The sequence below is a fragment of the Coptis chinensis genome, chromosome 1, assembly GCF_015680905.1.
Source record: "Coptis chinensis isolate HL-2020 chromosome 1, ASM1568090v1, whole genome shotgun sequence".
Taxonomy (NCBI): Eukaryota; Viridiplantae; Streptophyta; class Magnoliopsida; order Ranunculales; family Ranunculaceae; genus Coptis; species Coptis chinensis.
This window is the reverse complement of record NC_141456.1, coordinates 43,451,594-43,458,564: the sequence shown is the minus strand read 5'-3', so window position 1 is coordinate 43,458,564 and position 6,971 is coordinate 43,451,594. Positions and strand designations below refer to the sequence as shown.

The window sequence follows — 6,971 nt, the reverse complement described above, 5'->3', positions numbered from 1 at the left end:
TCCAATTGAAGTATCTTCATTTGACCGATAATTACCAAAAAAGAAACTTATCGGTGGGCTTTGATGACTAGCATTTGAGCAACAATGGGTTTTCCCTAACATTCAATGCAACTCTCTCAACTCCCTATATAAAACCTACGGAGCTCTTTTTCTCTCCCAATTTTTGGCTTCAACTTCCCTCGATCTTACTGAACCAATTTTGGAAAGGTACAACATGATATCATTTTTACACTAATTCCATGAAATTATTTGTTTCCATCTCAAATTATGAAAGCCTGTGTTTTGGGGTTTTATGATTATTAGTTGTGCTTAATCTATTTCTATAGATTTCAACGATATCAGTGGTGCTGGATCTATTTCTGTTAGTAATTGATTTACTGCTTCAAACCTCCCTTATGCCATCGGTCATCAACTCAGCTCGCTAATGTTAATCCTAGACTTGCTTAGCCAATTTTTAACTTCTAATCTCCCTTGGCTGGGAAACTTATTGTTATTATATCTGGTTTGTTGGTTCTCTTGCGATTGGATTGCAAGTGTAAGAAACATGTAGTTTGCTAAGTTTATCATGACATTTGAACTATTTTTGAAAGGATGATATAGTTCAATAACTGTGGATTGTCTGCAATGTCCTTACTTAAAATGGCATATCGACTGGATGTGTTGGAGGTGCACGTGTAAACCATTTAATTATCCTGTTTTCTCTTTGACCTTTCGGTCTTAATACATAAAGTTCTTGCTTGTAAGCATCTAAGAGCACGCAACAACTCAGTAAGATCAAATCTCTTTCGGAAAAAATTTCTTCTCCTCTTTGTAGCTCTAAAATTATGTTTTTTTGTCTTAAAAAAAAAACCTTGATTCTTCTGACTTAATAGGGATTGTTGCTGCAGTTATTATTCTTCCCTGATGGGGAGAAACTAATCCCTTGAAAAAGGTACTGAATCCCAAACTCTTTTCCTGTTTTGAAATCAATTCTCATTGTTTGCATTATATATTTGTGAATTAGCAAGAATTTTAGTGGGTACTGGGGTGAATCGAAACGTTGCCAATTGCTTCCATTTTTAATTTCTCTTTTCTTTCCTATGGGCTGAGTGGGGAATTATTCTTTTTACTTGAATTTTGAAGGCTTTGCAAATTTCTTATGCTTACTGGAACATGTTATGTTAATTTTGTTAAATGGAAACTAATAGCAACTTCAGAGTGTTAAATGTAACTGCCGTGTTTGATTTATTGAGCAATCATTGCATAAGTATAGTGTTGTGATGAATAGGTAGTGTTGCTTCATTGATGTTTTGCTCAGTCTGCTATTTCTGGCAGCAATGCCAAGTTTGTTCCAACAATTTGAGTGAGAGAATTAGCTACTTTTACATGTTTTTAATGTTACACGTAACATTGAACAATCACGTTTACTTGGTTAGAACTTAGTTTTCTTTTTGCGTCATTTTGACAATACCAAGAACTGGCAGTAACAACTAGATTTCCATGAGTTTCATGCACCTCATATTGTCTTTAAGGTTAGTCAAATTATTAGCCAGGCCATATCATTGTTATTTTTTTTCTAAAAATCACAAAATATAACATCTTACTTCCCATCTACTTCATTCTTTTGTATTTTCATGTCTTAGTGATGTGCTTCCCATTATCTTAGCTTAGAGGCTATCTTACTATCAACGAGAGTTTTAAACATGTAGATCCTCTTTTAGTTTCCATAACCTTCCAATATCCAAGCAACGCCACCAATGCGTACGTAATAGCAATGAAAATGCTAAAAAAATGTTAGTTTTTCTAACTGTGCCCCAACAACACTTTCGGAACCTGATAAAGTATAGTGGACAACACTTGATCCAAGGTAAAAAGCTTTTTTGGGGGTGGGAGATGAGAAGACAGTAATTAGGTTGGGTTGGTTTTTCATTTCTAATTTGTTGTTTTCTTGACTGAATATGAAATTAGAATTAAACTATCCGGAGTATTTGTTGAAGCGCTTAATTGAAGTATTTATATTCTTATCATTAATATGTTTGTTCTTAACTCAGGTCCAATGACAAACTTACAGCTGAGTCCAGCAATCAAAACTCGACTTCGACTTGGAAAGGGTATAAACAGCTAAATCATATAAACCAAGACGCGCTACTCTAATCATGTTTTCTCTGTTTTCCTAGAGCTTTGACAGGTTAGATTCATTCAATTTGTTTAAGGAGGTTTAAAGATTATACAAAACTCCACCCTTTTTTCTCTTATTGCAAAATATCAAGGTCCGACTTTAATATATACGGATATGACCCTGGGGAATGTGGTGCGTGTGTTCCCTTTTTTTTTTCTTTAATGTTTCTAACCATATAGTATGCACGGCTCCATAAACATCTGTGAAAATGCATCGAAAAAGAGTGTACAAGTGTTTAGTGCTAGAATGGTTAGGAGCATGTGGCGTGTTAGTTATGCATGTTACATTGTTACTTTCAGAATAATGTTTTGTTAGAATATGTTTGTGTTCTCTTGCATAACTTCCTGATTGCTATATATATGGGCTTCATTTTCAGCTCCTGATTGTGTTCAGTTTTTGTTGTGACTTTGTGTCTTTTTAGCTCTTGGGCTAATAGTATTTGTAAGTGCATTGGAGCATGATGATCTTAGATTGGGGTGTGGCATTTTGTTATGATATATAGGGGTTCAGGGTTTAGCCCTAAACTCTATATATATTTTCCTTAAATCAATGTTAAATTAATTATATTTTCAACTGTTACCCCTTGAAAAAGATATAATGCAATTTAGTTTTAGGAAGAGTCTTGAGAATGTATCACTAGAACTCTGCGTCATGGTTCACTTTTATCCCATTAAAAACTATTTGTTGTTCATCTTTGTACCATGCAAGAGTGTGCCGAAAACATCATTTGCTTTGTTGTTCATTCTCATAATGAACTCAAAAGGAACTTGAATGGCTATTTCATAACACTTGTGTAAAAGGCGCTTTGACTGAAATTTGTTTTTGGTTTTTATTTATGTACTGCATTGAACAAGTACAAGAAATTTCTTTTTTGATCAAATGTATTATTTATATGTAACTAGGTGAAACACACAAACAAAGAACATTAGTAACCTTCTATTTCCAGCGATCATTTTTCCTAAAAAGTATATGCATTTACCTTGGCCGTGTGTATGCTATCATTTTCCATTTAGGTCACATAAAATTAATATGTCAGGAAGAAATAAACGCATGTAAGAAACTTCTAGAATCAAGTTTGAGGGGTGAATCAAGTTCTTTATCAAAAAGGTTTTTATAATTTGACACTTTGACCTATTGTTCTTGAATGGTGAAAGCTTATTAAAGGATTGGTTTCTGTAGTACTGCTACAATTTGGACAAACAATGTCCGTATCATCCTATAGATTGCAGATTTGCAAACCTTAACTTTCGGTTTACGGCATCAGTAAAACGTTGATGCCCATTTGCTATTTTAGTTGTCTGTTTCACCGCTTATGTTACCCTAACTATGTGCACTCTATGTGCACAAGTAACTTAATTTTGTGTTCATTAATAATTCTATGCTAGGCATCCTATTATAGGCATCCTATTATGTTATAGCTGATATTTATGAGCACTACATATGTTCTTGATCTCATTTAATTTTTCAGGTTGGTTTTTAGCAAGCATATAACAAGTAGACCAAAAGACCATCGAAAATTTTGTCAAGAGCAATGAAATTGACTGACGAGTGCCGATGGATCCATTGCGTGTGCTCGGGGTAGAAGTTTTGTATAAATGTATTCTCATGTTATTAAATATTTTGATTTAAGTTCTTTTCTTTCCCTCAAAATGTATTAGCTTGATCAACAAGGTTAAGGTGTTGTATTTCAGTAGTTTCTTATACTGAGATTTTTTTTTTTTTTTATGTAATGGAACTTCAAATTGTTGCATTGGTTGGAGGTATAAAGTAAAGCCATAGTCAAATAGTACGTTTGCTGCCTATATACCATACCCAGACGATCTATCTTACTAGGTTTAATTAAAAAGAATGGACAGAGTTCTTCAATGTCTTCATTTGTTGGAAACTTTTTTCTTATTTTGTTTATTAAGAACCTCTTCATTTTGCACCAATATACATGCTTCTTGATTCCTACCATGACATTCATGTTCTACGTTAAGCCAATTGACAATGGACTTAACAAACATCATGCACATCAAGCGTAAGGGAGAGAAAAAGAACATTGAAGAAATGATGAAGTCATGCAAAAAAAGAAAAAACTTTGTTGGAGAAAGATGCACTAGGTGAAACATCTAAAGTGTAGGTCACACAGTGCTCAGTTTTATATCTCATCAAAAACTACGATGTTAATGTAACTTTTATAATTGAGAAGTTGTTTCGTAGTTGATCGCCGGTGTTTCTAATCATCTTTTATTTTTAACTTATGAGGTTGTATTCTACTGATTATTGATTGAAGGTGACAACACTTTTGATGAAACCAATCCTTGTGCGTTTGCTTCTCGTATACCGTTGCATGAGAAACATGTATTCTCATTGCATAGGTCACCTGATATTTGTGAACCGCAACATCTTTCAGGTGGTTGAATGGATTCAGCAGTTTCACTTGACAATTTGTACAGAATTAGTCGCAAAAGGTTGGTAAAGTATTAGTTGTCCGTCTGAAATCATTGTGAGCAATATCATGAAATGGTTGTTGTGCTTTGATGAATTTGTCATCACGCAAACGAATGAACCACAATCATTTATGGCCAAATAACAAAGAACTGTTTTATTATTTAAGTAAGTTTGACATACCACATGGTTTATTATGCAAGTGACTAACATGAAAACTGTTTTATTGGATCTAATGGTATTGCCTCCTTATAGTCAAGAAGATAAGAACAAACTTCACTAGGAACTCTTTTATCCATCTGTAAACCAGAAACCGAAACCAATTAAAAGTTTTTCATATAGATCATGCAAGTTTTACCCTCAAATTGACTAGTGGATAGAAATAACTGACCCCTTTCAGAAGAGGATGCGAGCCTGGAAGTTCATAGCTACATCCAGCAAAAGATAGTGTAAGTTATTACTGGGAGTACAAGCTTCTCTCTACCAACTCTGATATTACTATTTTCTCAACTTCTCAATTGTAAATCGCGTGCATGTAGGAAGACGGTGCAACCAATAAACTACTTACACTTGATGCTCAGTTCTAAGTTGGCTCACATTCTTCAGCTTCGTTGTAGGGATAGAAGAAGCTTCTGGAGTTAAAGCTACTAAAGCCTTTGACACGTCATCTTGGAGTTCCATGTTCTTTTGCATATAATTCTGTAAGTTCGATGCAAAGTCTTCTATGTTGAGTTTGATGGTTGGAATTTCATCAGGATCCTCATAAAAGGCATATATAAGTAGCAGATACTAAATTTCTTCATATTAAAATGCTAACTTACAGAACAGAGACAAATATTTTAATAAGTAGCTATTACCATATATCAAATAAACATAATAAACAAGCTAGGATTCAGAGTTGATCCCCCAACTCTTCTGTTACAAAAGGAAAACAATAAAACAAAACACCTCCACTCCCCCAACTCTATTACAACGAAAACAGACTGTTACTCTTCTTTCTTGTTCTTGTGAGCATAGTCGTTAAGACGATGCATATCCAACTCCTTCTTAGTATGAAACAGAGATCCGCACGCCCGTTTTGTTCCGTCATCCCAATTCTTAAGTCTTGTGCAAGCATACATCATAGTATTATGCATTGATTTCCTGTGGGCTTGTAGCCCTTTGTAGCTACCCACCACCTTATTATTTTGGCACACATTGCAGATAATACTATGATGTATGCTTGCACAAGACTTAATGTTTTTTTAATTTTTTTTACCCAATTTTCCATTTCTCTAAACTAAGCAAAGCGTCGAACTTCACTCTATCAAAAACCTGTGAGACACCATTCCATTTTATAGGGACCAAAACCGATATATATATCGCTATCTTTCCGATATGTAATTTCTCTAAACTCGATCCGATTTTTCCGATATATATCGGTTTTGGGTATATTGCTATCTTTCCAATATGTAAACTCAGCCCCAAAGAAAACCTACCCAAATCAACATTGCATGCTCATAAGTTGTAACTTGCAAAGTTGCAAGTAGTGATGCCTATATGCCTAAATGGCTTGAAGATACTAAGATCCCCTCGTGTTCTTAGATTGTTGATGTCAGAAAACATAACTTGACTATAATATTTACGGATGCATAATATATACTTTTCAAGTAACTCATAAGAGATTACGGGGACCATATAGCTTGAATGCTTTCTTCCATTAAAAATAAATAATTAAATAATAATTAAAATTAAAATTAAAATTGGTGATCCCCATTTAGTTGTTATATACTCATAATCATGTCGAGATCAATAAAAGGCTGAAACCTCCGCCCATGAAGTTCACATTACCAATAAAAAGGCCTCTAACTTAAGTCTTAAACACACTCTGCATAATGCTTCATCTTTAGTCCCAAACCCAAACTCCATCTGGTTGTGCACGCACTTGGACAAACAAATGGAAAAAACATAAAAAACTGGAAGAAAAAAAACTGTAAAATCACAGACCTAAGTAGCTGAAAGTATGAAATTAATACTTTTCATTGTTAATTAGAAACTTAAAACTTTTACATATCATGGCACTTAGAAATTTAGAACTATTACATAATACATATCATGGCACATGTCCTTGCTACTAATTGAGACTAGGGTGCATAAGAGCGGTGAAGCTTCAGCAGTCAGCCTTCAAGGGCACTTAGGCCTATTTCCATGGGTAGTCATTTCAGTATAGCACTTCCCACACATCTCCTTGTTGCCAAATGTACCAGGTGGAACACATTTGCATCGCTGAGACGCTGATAGCATGTAACACAAACTCTTGTGCAGTGCCTAATTCTGGAATGAAGTTTGCACCTTCCTCCACAAAGTGTTGGACACGCCGCAGCCAACCATGAAAAATATCATC

At 34.6% G+C, this 6,971-nt stretch overlaps 1 long non-coding RNA gene across 1 annotated transcript; it reads left to right on the top strand.

The window, feature by feature from the left end:
- LOC147524181 (uncharacterized) lies at window positions 1-3,818 on the top strand. The gene is made up of 4 exons (XR_015196898.1): window positions 1-207; window positions 888-931; window positions 2,031-2,167; window positions 3,627-3,818. It is a non-coding gene; the product is annotated as an uncharacterized LOC147524181 (long non-coding RNA).
- Window positions 3,819-6,971: the final 3,153 nt, after the last annotated feature.